Source organism: Rhynchophorus ferrugineus, unplaced genomic scaffold (assembly GCF_030347505.1).
Source record: "Rhynchophorus ferrugineus isolate W39M unplaced genomic scaffold, kcgeb_rfMv2 rfM4, whole genome shotgun sequence".
NCBI classification, from domain to species: Eukaryota; Metazoa; Arthropoda; class Insecta; order Coleoptera; family Curculionidae; genus Rhynchophorus; species Rhynchophorus ferrugineus.
The window spans coordinates 3,468,396-3,481,064 of record NW_027472583.1 but is presented as its reverse complement, the minus strand read 5'-3'; the positions used below and the strand labels follow the sequence as shown (position 1 = coordinate 3,481,064).

The following is a 12,669-nucleotide window of genomic DNA, read 5'->3' as shown; positions in this document are numbered from 1 at the left end:
ACTAAGTTGGTCACTCGCCAGTCGGTAGGCTTAATGCCGGGGACCGTGGTTCTGAGCCCAGGTTAAACTGTAGGTCCAGTGAAAATAAACTCCCGTTGGTAAAAATGATACTTTAAAATATTTTTATAAAATTACTTGAAGCATATTCTTGCAACACCAGTCCTTGTCAGGTAGCTGAAGTGATCTGTTGTACGAAGCTTTCTTATAGCATTAAATCGTGAGCATAATCGTGTCCGATTCATATAGTTTTTCCAGGCTTTGTGTTCTTGAGATTGATAAAGTGCGGCATGAAGAATATTATTCAGAGTAAGTACTTCATAGCAATTTGAGTATACAAATGTGTAGAAAGCACCCACTTGAACTCGTTGAATCATTTCAAAAGAAGTAAACCTTAAACATTTAATTTACAAAAAAATGTAGCTGAAAGTTTAACGTATCATATGGTGCAACAATTAGAGGTTAGCTTTTGCCCCTTTTCGGTTGATTCTCTGCTATCTTGATTCATGTCTTTTAAAAGGCCTTTCATTCGCAATACGTAAATATGAATCTAAATTATTGTAATGTGTGTCTTTGTATATGTTTCTCAACTCCTCACTAATTCTAACGGGTCGCCTGGTTTACATTTCAGTTTTCATCTTTATCTAAGTAAAACTGCAAAATGTAGCCTAATATCTCCTTGCTGGTGTTTATGTTTGAGGTGAGAGCAAATAAATCTCAGTCAGAGTCAACCATTCATAAAATGGTAAGTAAGTTTTTTTAATATGAAATGAAAACTATTTAATACCATCTAGTGTAAACTGATATTAAATGTATTAAATCAGTCGATTGTAAAAAATAATCAATCAAAATAATCAATAAAATAAAAGTAATCCACTTCATGGTGAAGACCCGCTGACGGGCTTCACTATTCATTATCAGTCAATTCATCGAAATGTGATACTATTCAGCATGACAACGCAAAATATACTTGGAAACATTAAAATGGGAAGTGCTATTGTGCAGACCTTGCTTCTTCTGATTAGTACTTGTTCCAACAAATGAGTCATAACCTATTTCAGCAGCGCTTCACTTCCTGTGAAGATACCAAAAAATGGGTTTATTAGTGGATATCCTAAAAAGATATATTATTCTTCTATGGATTGCCTGAAGAATGGGAAAATCAGCGGCAATTGATGAACAATACTTGTAAATAAAATACATTGTACCAATTTTTTACAAAAAAACTTCACATCAAAAAAAAAATGTTTAAAAACCGTTTATTCGTCAACTTCTAAGCTGTATGAAGGTTCGTTGAGAGTTTGAGATGGCTTTTTATCTGCATATTCCCAATTTCTCTAAATAGAATGTTAATATTACAAAAAAAATCACCAAAGCTCCTTTTGCTCCAACACGATGTGACACATTTTCCAAGATAATTTTATATAAATTATATTTAAATATAAACAAAACAACGAGTTGACCGCCCAACCCGACACATCAACGTAGGTAGCAATCATACCAATTAAATGACATCATTTTTATTGATTTAATATTATCATCATTTATCTGGTACCATATAACCGCATCGAAAACAATAAACAAATATGCATTTATCCCGAAGAGCGTAACTATTATCGTTGAGACATTACAATCAAATTTACAGCTGTATTAGATGTAACCAGATAAAATTTTCGAGCGTGACCTCTAGCGGCCGTCTTATTCCGCTGAACTAATAACCTCGAGAATTAGCGTTATTACAGAAATTATTCAAGAAAATAAATCACTTTCCTTAAAACGGTCTAAAAATAGCGTTGCGTCACTGTCGACGATAAAATTGAGCAAAATTGGGAACGAAATGCATTGTGTGGCAAGTTTGTCTCTGTGTGTGTGTGTGTCCACCAAGCGACACACTTTTAAAGGCTTTCGAGTTAGATTCCCTATCACTAAGTCTATTACAATTTTATAGCATGCATATATTGGGTATGGGAAAAAGTTCGTGGTGAGTTTTTAGTAGTGTTGGGCACTATCGACTGAAATCGACTATCGACTGTTTGAGTCGCTATTTTCGGTCTGACAGATTTTGTTACTCTTTAGTATCGACTGTTACAGTCGTGTACTTTTAGTTAGTATTTTCGGTTCTACTAGTTTCATTCGACTGATTTTTAACGTTCTGGCTCTGTCGTCCTAGCCGCAGCATTGACAAAAATATACCCAATTTATGCTTACATAGATTTATATGTAATGCGATATTTTTCAAGATTGTTAATGTATATTTTGGTTATTCTTTTAATTTCTGTAAAAACATATTTCCGTTCAATAATAAATAAAGCATTTGCTTTATTTAAAAAAGCTCTAGTAGTTATTGTGCTATCATTTTTAATTATGTCATGGATTTTTTTTCCATGATTAGGTATATGTTTAATTTTTATTTAATATTTATTCTTATTGTACATCTTTAGTTTTTAGGATTTGTTTAAGTTTTATTGTATTGTCTATTTATTATAGTATATTATTTAAAAACAGCAATTAGCACATTAAAATACGATAAAACATTTGTGGAAAATTATTCTACGCCATAGAAAAATTCCATTCCTCTGTAAAAAGGACTCGTAATCGACAGAACATTCAAATATAAAAGTATTTCTACTTTGTTTAAAATGAAATTATAAATTGCATTTAATAGTATTCAGTCGTTAATTTTTCCTTTTCTTTTTTAAAGTTGGTATGTGAAGTTATATATACATCTCCGTCTCGCTTATACTAACGTTGGAAAATCTAACCACATATAAAATTAACTGCCCCAAGCAATTATCTCTGTTCTTTCCTCTCTCCCAATTTATACTAGAAAAGGTTCGTACATCTTCGTCTGACATCAGCAATTGAACAAAACAGTCCGAGGATTTCGTCATCAAATCCTGACATGGTTTCAATGGGACCACTTCAGAAGTGCACTCTTTCGAATAATAAAATAATTTTAAAAATCGGTCAATAATTGACGGAGAAATGTGTGAACATACATACAAAAATTTACAGTCGAACATAGAACCTCCTCCTTTTTGAAGTCGATTAAAAATGTCCCACACCATTTGGCATAATATAAGAACCAACACCTAGCTAAGAACGAAATCCGCAATGCAACTAGTGTCGCGATACTAGCCTCATTCCAGTTATGCCATCGTAAAACCAAAATCGCAACAAACGGAGCCGAATACGTACTCTGAATTTACCATTTCATTCTTCCCGATATGGGTCCGCAACCGCGGACGCCCGAGGAATACCCATCGGCCGTGGTGCGTATTACGGCTTGTTTACGTTTTCGGTTCCGAATCTCTCTATTAACAATTCAAATCGCTTCCTAGTCGGGACTTATGGCACCGTCTAAACGACCGTGCCTGCGTCGACCCGTCCATTTGCGACGCTCAGAATGTTCTTATTGCGGTATATCCTGAATCATGCGATAAGTTTTCACGTATTACACCGCCTATTTCACGTACGATGTGGGTCGACTGTTGAACTCGTGATATAGATGACTTTAAAAGGAATTTGATAATTAAATCCTCATCGTTGTTTTATTTATATAATATAAAACGTCGCCGAAGGATATATAATGTTAATTATATTTATTGAGTTAAAGTCTAGATGAACTCTAAAGATATCAACTGAACGTTTACATCATATCATTCACGAATATTTGAGTATAAAAAAGCTCTGTGCAAAGTGAGTGCCGCGCGAGCTTACTTTTGACCAAAAACAACGACGAGTTGATGATTCGAAGCAGTGTTTGAAGATGATCAAGCATAATAAACCCGAGTTTTTGCATCGATATGTGAGAATGGATGAACCATGGCTCCATTATTTCACTCCGAAGTCCAATCTGCAGTCATACGATGAATCCGTTCAAAAGTGTGGGAAAACGCATGGAATAATTTTCATTGACTACGTTGAAAAAGGAAGGACCATCATAGCGACAATTACATAGCGTTATTGGACTGTTTCTCATCTCAAAAAATGCTCGCTGAGAAGAAATTTTCGTCGAATGAAGAGGTGATCGACGAAACTGAGGCCTATTTTGAAGCATAGGATAAATAGTACTACAAAAATGGTATCAAAAATTTAGGAGGTCGCTATAGTCAGTGTATCACCCTTGAAGGGAATTATGTTGAATAAAAAAAAATGCCAGAAAAGTGTGTTTTACTATGGTAGGCCCGAGACTTTTCAATTGACCTGTTATATCTCTTTTTAACTAGGATACAATGAGAAGGTAAATATGGTCTGGTTCTGAAACGAATTTACAAGCTGCCGCAGGCAATACATTAGCTTGATGACGTATGGACAAAAAAATTTTGAATAGACGATATAACCGAATCAATCTACAAAAAGTTGTGAAATATCTGCAAAATACTTCAAAATGTTAGTGATAACAATTATTCTAGTTGGAATATGACAGGTTATTCCAGTTTCAAAATACCGAAGTCATCAGATAGTTAGAGTCAGAAACTACTTTACCTTACCACTTTGTTTAAAGAGGTAAGTGTCCATACCATTAAATAGTAAGTAGCTGCCATTTTCAGTGGAAATATTTTTAGAGTTTTACAGCTGCACTGAATATTTGTATGGGCACAGTGACTAAAACTACATCGAAAAATTAAAAATAATATAATATTGAGTTCACAGAAAAGAAAGCATCCACATTCAAAGCGGGTAACGAGTGAAGATTACCTTGATGTTAGTTATATCAGAGATAAAATTTATGAAATGTATGATTTATTATGTATCTATTTGAGGAAATTGTTAGTCTGGAAAGTATCCATAGAAAGCTTGTCATATTCATTCATACATTAGTATGAATTCTATCAGACACACTGAACAAGATATATTGAAGAAGAAATTGACATATGGCTGAATCGTATTACATAGATTGCACAAGTATTGTTTTATCAAGAAAAAGATACACAGATAGTAACAGAAGAATCTAAAGATAAATACAGTGATATTACAATGACTTGTAATGAAACACTGCAACGAAGGAAACAAGAACTAAACTAATTAATCATAGTTCAAGTCCTATAATATGTTTTATTTTAATTATGTTAACTGTTTTATTGAACGGCTTATACTACTTTTTATTTTCCTTCAATAACCATATATTCGCTCAAAATGATTGCAAAATAAACTTCGGAGACAAAGCTCTTTCTCTGGAGCAACTTATTCTGTATTCACTGGGTGTCAGATCTGAACTATATAGTGGATTACTACACATTACTAATTTGTTCAATATGATCGTAGTTTAGTATAAATAAGACGTGGTGTTTTCCATTTGTCTGATTTAGGACACAAAACACAAAAATATAGAAGGAGAACTTAAATGGACATACCCACAACCATGTTTTGCGCGTCTAAGTCACTAGATGGCCGGAGGTAAAATGATGACCCTATATATATATATATATATATATATATATATATATATATATATATATATATATATATATATATATATATATATATATATATATATATAACATATATTAAATGGAAACTTTTCATGATTTCCTACAAGCTTTCAAAGGTTCATTCTTTACATTTTAGACCGACCAAATGATTATGGACCCAAATATGGATGATTGCTGAACACATTCACCGTCAAAGACGCGAATTCGCGTATAAGCGCTTGAATTCGGAACGCCATTTTGTTTAAAACTCATTTAAACAAAACGTCGGCCGGTAGTGAACGTGTTAACCAAGATGCAATGCCTAATTTTTAATATTAACAGTAAGTCTTTCAATAAAATCTATAGCGATAATCGAATTTCAATAAATAATATGTGTACATTCATAGATCATTTCCCCTAACCTACCAAAAAAGAAAATATAGCTACAGGTTAAATGTTGCAATCTGCAGTTGCTCATACTCGGAATCTTCAAAATGAATTAGAAGTAAGTAGAAATATAATATTTCTTTAAATAAAGTAAACTGAGAGGTTTACACACATTTCTTCTCATCATTCATCACTAATTATAATACATTTCAATATGAGGTACAATACATCCAGTTTATTTTTGTACCCACATATGTGTCAATGGTTCAAAAACAGTATAGTGGTTATAGTCGAGCTCCAAATAATGATAGATACTGTTAAAATGCTTATTTTGAAGTTTTTTAAGAACTTTATCAGTTTTTTAAGTGATTACATCAAAGGAACTGTTACTTGACTATTTGATTTAGAGAGTTTATAAAATAATTTTGAGGAATCGATTTTATTTGTTGTTCGATATGGGATCGGCCGCAAAATTGTTTAAATATTTACACGGTGTATTTACTTATTTACAACTTGTTATCAAAATTGGCAAATAAGAGCGATATTCCTGCCAAAATATAAAAACACATATTGATGTGTAGATATATTTTCCTGCAACAACATTATATTTTATTAATTTTTAATTAAATTCATTATTATTGTAGGGAAATTCTTTTCGTGCTTGTAAAACAATTACAGTATACTATTATACATGGAACCAAATTCATTAAAGAATATTTCAGTTAAGAATATATGTGAATAAAGGATTCCTTGGTCAAAAAGCATGATATATTGACTGTTTTTTCTGTACTTTAAGTGGAAACGTATTCGATTAAAGAATGAAGATCTCTGAATAGGTTACATGGATGAAATAAAGGAGAAACATTTAATAAAATAACCATATAATTTGAACGAATGGAACATGTGATCAATAAAATAAATAACTTGATAATTATTTTGGACTTAGATAAGTTTTATACTGCTTATCAATTAATGCAATAAAATATATAGTTATATATCAATTTATTATTTCAGTATTTCATCAATTATAGAGATTAAGAGTGCGCAATTTCTCTAATCTGGCTTAATAACTTCTGCTCATGAAACCTAGTAAGACATGTGAGTATCAAGTAAAGTATTAAAGAGTATCAAAAATGTATCTGTAAATAAGTGCATTAATAAATGTTTTGAATTAATTTTAATTATGTATCAGTATGAGAGTTTAGACCTAGAAAATTTGAACTATTGAGTGACACCTAGCTTTATTTATTCTTCATTAGTTACACATTTTTCACAACTTAACTAGAAGCATATTCATTTGTTGAATAAAATAAATTAATTTATATATTTAATATTACTTTATTATAAAATAACTAGATTTAGGAAAGGGAGACAGAAAAAAGAACCAGACCAAAGAATTTTCCTTAGGAATTATTCCGTTTTTTCATAAATATTAGCCAGCATTAGCGGACATTGAAGAAACACTACATCAAAATCATCTTCAAATATCACATGAAGATGTTCCTGTTAAATGTACATGGTCTCCTGGGAATATAGAAAAGCGTACAAGGAGATAGATTAGCAGAAATTCAAAGAACACAAATAATGTATGAAAAGTGAATATATAGTCCGTCTAAAATAGCAGTGAACTGACGTCATCAGGACGTCGGATTTATTGTCAATTTCAATTTGTATATTCTTTAAAATTAGGCAGCAAAATAATAAATAAATACGTAAATAAAATAGATAAAATCATAGTTTAATACAATTATTTCATATTAAACTGTTAATCTGGGAATTATTCTCAGAAAACTCAGAAATATGCAGTTATTTGAGGGAGAACTATTTCAAATTGCGATGTGCATATTTAATCTTATCGAATTGATCCATGAATTATTATAATAGACATGCTGATCAAGGAGAATATATAACGAAGTACTGTTTAGACTTGTGAAAAGAAGCATTGTCTACAATAACACCTTCGGTTTGGATATACGCAGAGCTGTTAGTAACCAAAACAGAATGATAAAAGCGGAATCAACTAAATCTAATAAATATATAAATCTATAAGGTATAATATCTGTAAGGTTTACAATATACATGAGCATTTGGTTGAAATGTATGAGGAGAGAATGGATACTAAATCTATTACAAATGAAAGGGCGAAGACATTAGGGAGAAATCAGCGATTAAATGAGGAATATCCAGGAAATCTGCAGAATTTTACAAGAAAAATGTACACAGAAAGTAACAGACGAAAATAAGTATAAATATCAAAATAATGTGATAAATAAACGTGAGATTCTATAAAAAAGTAAGGAAACTAAACAAGGTAAATATGCTCTCCAGTAAAAATAAAATACATTACTTTGGTTTAAAATCGTTAATTGGATAGATTAGCGATTCAGGCGTTACCACTACATAAAAAACGCACCTAGAACTTTAGTTCATAGGTGGTGTAGAAAAGATCTCAATGTAAATATAATAAAACAACCCTATACCACAAACTACTGCGGCTGTGTAATAAAAGTCCTCCGATAATATCTGCATTAGATATACTATAACCGGCTTGGTTGGCACAGTGGTAAAGGCGACAGGACGGTCCACCTACTGTTGCAACGGTCGTGGGTTCGAATCCTGCTGGTGCATGGTCGTAAATGTATTTTTGTGGTTGATTAATACTTGTAATTGTCCTAGTCAAGAGTGAAAAATCCGACAAAGAAAATGATTCCAGTCACGTCAGTAACCAGGCTGGATAAGACCGGATGTCTTCTGGGACGATGTTGGTCGCTCGCAGTCAACTATAAGTCCAGTCCAGATAAACCCTCGTTGGCAAAAAGGAGATTTTAAAATACATATAAAAAAAGATATGCTATAAAATTAAAGTAAATTATTTGATAACATTATTTTTTATATTCGAACCAATATTACAAATGTTAGTAGAGACATTATAGTGAATAGTAAAGTGTATTTTTGATATATCTGAATCCATCAATTCGTGATATTCTTATTAGCTTATTAAAAGAATCCAAACTTTACTTCTCTATATAATATTAGTAGAACTTTACTGAAACGAAAATTAGTATTTTGCAACTAGAACTTATCGAAAGATAAACAAACCGCATTTATACAGTGATGATAATCCCAAGAAATTGACAAAACTGAGTTTCGGTATGCGTTTCAGTCGGTTTATGTTTTTATGTCAGCTATTCGTCCACGTCGTTTGTTTGTTTTGTATATTTTGATTATATTTATCAATCCTGGCGAAAAACTCGGAACGAAAAGTATAAATAAACAGGGTATCAGAATCAGACACGCAAAAAATCAGTCGGTTTCATATACACAATTATCAAGCTTTAAACAATCACCAATTAAATTAATGAATTTATTTTGTCTGTGTATTTTTGAAATTGATATTTCCACTTAGCTATATTGTGCAAAAATGCTTTATTATTGTTTGACATCACTACATAGTATAAAACAAAGTCGCCTTTTCTGTCCCTATATCCCTATGTGCGCTTAAATCTTTAAAACTACGCAACGGATTTTGATGCGGTTTTTTTCAATAGATAGAGTGATTCAAGAGGAAGGTTTATATGTATAATACATGCATAATATACTAAGGCAACATTGCTAATTTTAGAGGTTTCTAACGTGATGTCGTAAATTAACCTATTTTTTAGGCTTATTTAGGAATTAGCAAAAACGTTGCCTAACCCTACGAGTTAGATCAAATTAATGTACTACAGTATTGTACACCATAAAAAGGTCTACAAAAAAGTCCGCGATGGTATATGTTTATCTTTTAGGGATAACCCACATTAACCATTTTTATTGTTTACTTTTTACGTGAGAAAATGGCTTATTTACGAAGCTATTTTAAGCAATACGGCATTAATCCTTATCGAATTAAGTACCTTAAATACAGTGTGCAATTAATATAGATCAATATGGTTCCTTACAGCATGTAAATTAAACAAATATTTTCGGAGATATTACAAATTTAAAATTTGTGTTTAAAAATGTGTAATGTAATAAAAATTGTATGAATTTAGATATTCCAAAGATAGCAGGAAATCTTCATAGTAAGTATAGGGGAAGAGGAATTGTTTTACTCCAAATTTAATGCGTGCAGGCCAAGGGCAGTAATGAATGAACCAAAAATACTGGATCGATTTTAATCATGTTTTCATTGAGTGACATAGGCATATATATTTTATGCCCGTGCAAAGTCGGAGCGGGCCGCTATGTTTTTATATACAACGTTCATATTTTTTCTGTAGTGTATTTAATTTAGTATCAGCATTGCACCCGTGCGAAGCCGGGGCAGGTCGCTAGTATAACATAAAGGATTGCAGTAGTTAACGAACTAATTTTTCTTTTATCGCTACTAAAAGATAAATTGTGCCGAATATTGTTGCGGTCATGACATTCGTTTATTGGTTTGTTTTGTTTATATAGTTTCGTGATTATGTAATATTTTTAGTAACCAGAAACAAACAGATTTTTGATTATGTTGTGCTGCATATAACATGTATTTTTATTAAGGAAATGCTTGTATACATATTTACAGTTTGTACTATTACTTATTGTTATGTTTACATATATATATCAAATTAATTAATTAGAAAATGTTAAAAGTTTTTAAAATTTATTAATATATTATTACTAATCGTTACCGACTAACTTCCAATTAGTCTCTATAGTGACTTAAAACTAGGTACTTATCTGGGAAGACTCATTGGCCTTTACTTAGTCTGTAATGAAATAAAAGTTGCACTTTTCAGTCTTTTGGCCATTTAGTGCATATTAATATAAAAGTTCGCACGATTTTAGTTCAGTTCTAGTTCAGTGTTGTCCAAGAACTGCAGAACTTCGGTATTAATATGGAGTGTTAAGTGGAGTCCTCCTCAGGCAAGGTTTCGGTGTAAGCAAATGTTGCTGTCGTATCTGGATTCATCCACAATAATTCCCAGGACTATTATAAAATACTTGTACTGTATTGATGTTACTTCTTACAAAATATAGTACCTGCATAAAATAATATCTGCTTGTAGTACAGCAACTTAATATGTATAGATAGTTTAATATGTATTATAAGTTTTCTTCCAATAACCAATACATTTTTTTGTATTCTAATTATTTTCTTTTCGTATTGATATGCCCTTTCCAATTAAGTTTTGACTTAAGATTCATCTCAAGATGCTTAGCATTATTATTGTATGAGATAACAGAAATATTCATATTTATTGATATGTGAACAGTCTTATTATAGGCAAATTCAGTAACTAAAATGAATTCAGCAGTAACTAAATAACAAGACCCAAAACTTTGCTTATCTTTCTTTCATTGTTACATTTTGCCAGTTCTATTTTACTGTTAGTTCCGTTGAAATGATTTCAGGTTAATGAAAATTGCGAAGATTATAAAGACTTTTTAATTGAATGGAATAGTGGTATATTGATTTTTATATAACATTAAGTTATCCAATGAAATGTGTATTTTCAAAAAATCGATGGATTTCTGTTTATTATCATATAACTTATGAGTTATATATTCTAAAGCAATTTTATATATATTTTCATTTATAACACTGCAAAATACACATATTTTGATAACTTTATCTATATTTGAAAGGTAAATATATTTGTCCATTTCTCCATATACCTTTCCCATTAAAATAATTCTGAAATCAAGAATACGGTGTGTATAAAAATTTACGTTGAATCGAATAATTGTATAGCAATTTTTATAAAACAATTACTTTTTAAGTGTATAATGAAAAGTGACTTTCCAAGAATGTGGGATTGGATTTCTGTTTATAAAAATGTTTTTACCATTTGTCCTTGAATGAAGAAAAAATCTTTAAAATAATTACAGTTATCGATAAAAAAGTATGCTCTCAAATCCAAAAATATTAAACACAACACGCATATTATTAAAATTAGAAAATATACACCAATCAATTGAATTGAGCTCATGTGTGGCTTAACTAGATCACTTCACCTCAAGACACTACAAGATCATCATGTGATTTATTATAAAAATGCATTAGTTAAACATGAACAGCTCACAATAAAAAGCAGATGTTATATCAGAAGCAGATGCAGATGAAGAGCTTCAAAAATTGGTTGAAACTTCGAAAGGCATCATGATGTGCTCGTAGATAACTGTTCTTAATTTGAAATCCCATAATATAAAAGATGACCCTCATCTTTACAATTAAACTATTGCTTAAATATTATATGAACACTTGAAGAAGCACTTGTTAATTAATTAGTTCATGAACAACATATAAAATTATTTACCTAAAAATATACTCTGAATATTTTTCGATATATAATTAAGGTGAGTGGTGACAAAAAACGTTTGACATTTCCTTGTATGTAGATCTATGTAGCAATAGTTACTATCGGGAGTAATCGTAAGACTGCACGTAACCCCACAAAGCAAAATTATCACATGATTTATTGAGATAAAGCCTTAATTATCGTTAATTAATTGGTTCAAGAACCTACAAAATCATAATGTATTCATAGCTGGTGTCAAATCCCGAAATATAAAAAACAACCCCCATATAAAATTATTTTCCTAAAAATACACTCTGAATATTTTTCGATAAATACTTAATGTAAGTGATGAAAACCTATGTAGCAATGCTTACTATTGTGAGTAATTTGTTTCCTATGTGGGTTTTGTTTATTAGGTAAACGTTAAATGGGACTCATAATATGCTAAATACATATTTAACGTGTAACATTTAAAAGTGATGACACCATATGCAAGGAATAAGCTTGTTTAAATAATCCTACTTATGCTAATTGGAATAACCGCCTCTATGAGTGTTCTCCAACATAATAAACATTCTATTGCCCAAGTAAAGTTCAGCGAG

The 12,669-nt window shown here is 31.0% G+C and overlaps 1 protein-coding gene across 4 annotated transcripts in view; it reads right to left on the bottom strand.

Annotated features, from left to right (window-relative positions):
- The window catches only part of sick (sickie), a 307,284-nt gene that overhangs the window by 206,564 nt on the left and 88,051 nt on the right, over positions 1 to 12,669 (bottom strand). The gene's annotated exons all lie outside the window — the stretch shown is intronic.